This window comes from Urocitellus parryii, chromosome X, assembly GCF_045843805.1.
Source record: "Urocitellus parryii isolate mUroPar1 chromosome X, mUroPar1.hap1, whole genome shotgun sequence".
NCBI classification, from domain to species: domain Eukaryota; kingdom Metazoa; phylum Chordata; class Mammalia; order Rodentia; family Sciuridae; genus Urocitellus; species Urocitellus parryii.
Genome location: NC_135547.1, coordinates 130,063,264 through 130,064,928, shown reverse-complemented (window position 1 = coordinate 130,064,928; position 1,665 = coordinate 130,063,264).

The window sequence follows — 1,665 nt, the reverse complement described above, 5'->3', positions numbered from 1 at the left end:
GGCTAAGGCCAGCATTGAAATTTATGTTTCTCCTGCCTCAGCCTCCCCAGCTAAGAAGAATACAGTCATGCACCATTGTACGTGTGGAAAATTAGTTTTGCAAAAGAACAAGTTATATATTTCTATACTGATGAGAATAAGGAAAAAATTCAACAGTCAGGGGCTGGGGATGTGGCTCAAGCGGTAGCGCACTCGCCTGGCATGCGTGCGGCCCGGATTCGATCCTCAGCACCACATACAAACAAAGATGTTGTGTCCGCCGAGAACTAAAAAATAAATATTAAAAATTCTCTCTCTCCCCCCTCCCTCCCTCCCTACCTCTCTCTCTCTCTCTCCCTCCCTCCTCTCTCACTCTCTCTAAAAAAAAAAAAATTCAACACTCATAGCAAAATGACACAACAGGGAGCCTAGAACCATCTCTGTACTGCCATGAAATAGAACAGAAGTGGAAACACAAGCCAAACCAACAGAAAAACAATGTCATCGTGCCCCAAAGTCCTGAAAGGTTCACAATAGCTCCATGAAGCAGTCATAAGAAAGAGTGCAGAGCACCAAGCATGGTGTGACCTTCACTAACCTGTTAGTCTGACCTTCTCTGGTGCAGGACACTTGCCTGGTTGCTCACTGTGATAGCCTGGTCATTGGCTCCAGACTACACACAGCACATCTTATCCAAGTTTAGGCAATTCCTACTAAAATCACCATGGAAGTATTTTAATGTCTAACACAAACTCCCACTCTTCTACGTCAGAAATGATTATGTGAAAAATCAGCAGGAATTCCTTAGAAGTATTCAAGCATCTGGCAAGAGCAGCAAATTATTGTCTACCCACTCAACCATCACCTAAACTTTGACCAAGAAAGCTTCAGAGTTTCTTTTAGAAATCAGGTTTCAAATACACCCACCTTCAGGAGGCTGAGGCAGGAGGCTCGCATGTTCAATGCCAGCCTTAGCACCTTAGTTAGGCCCTTAGAAAGTTACCAAAAGCCTGAATCAAAGTTAATAAATATAAAAGTTTAGGGGGAAGATGTTGGGGACTTGGCTCAGTGGTTAAGCACCTGAGGGTTCACTGCACAGTATGCTCCCCCAAATAAAACCACGGAGATTTCTGAGGAAAGAAGGAAGCTCACACAGTCCAGGAGGAAACCATTCAGAGAGACCTATGACACTCATGCTCAGCAGTGGTTGCTCCCAGGCTGGGTTCTGCAGAGCAAAGGCACAGCAGAGCTTTAAATAGCACCACTGTGTGTTAAAGCAGAGGCCCCAGCACAACTACCCACAAAAACCAGACAAGTGAGTTTTTGCTGTTTCTATTCTTCTTCTCTAGATTCTGGTGTACAGAGAAATGAAGCCAGGGGACACTGAGATCTGGTGGCAACAGTTTATTGGTGGCACCAAAGACCAGAAAAATAATTTCCAAAGCCTGAGCCCTGAACACAGTGCACAGCAGGGCTTTTACTTTTATACTTAAACAACTTTTGACTACATCCAGGCAAGGGAGTTGGGGAAAGCTTATTTTTATATATTTCTTATATGAAAATAAGCTTGCCAATGGCCTAAAGACTCAGCTCAGACACATTAGCTGCTGGGTGTAAGTCTGCAAATCCAGAGCCTGTCACCTCTAAAACTGTTAAAATTTCCATTCTGTCCAATGACCCTAGCAT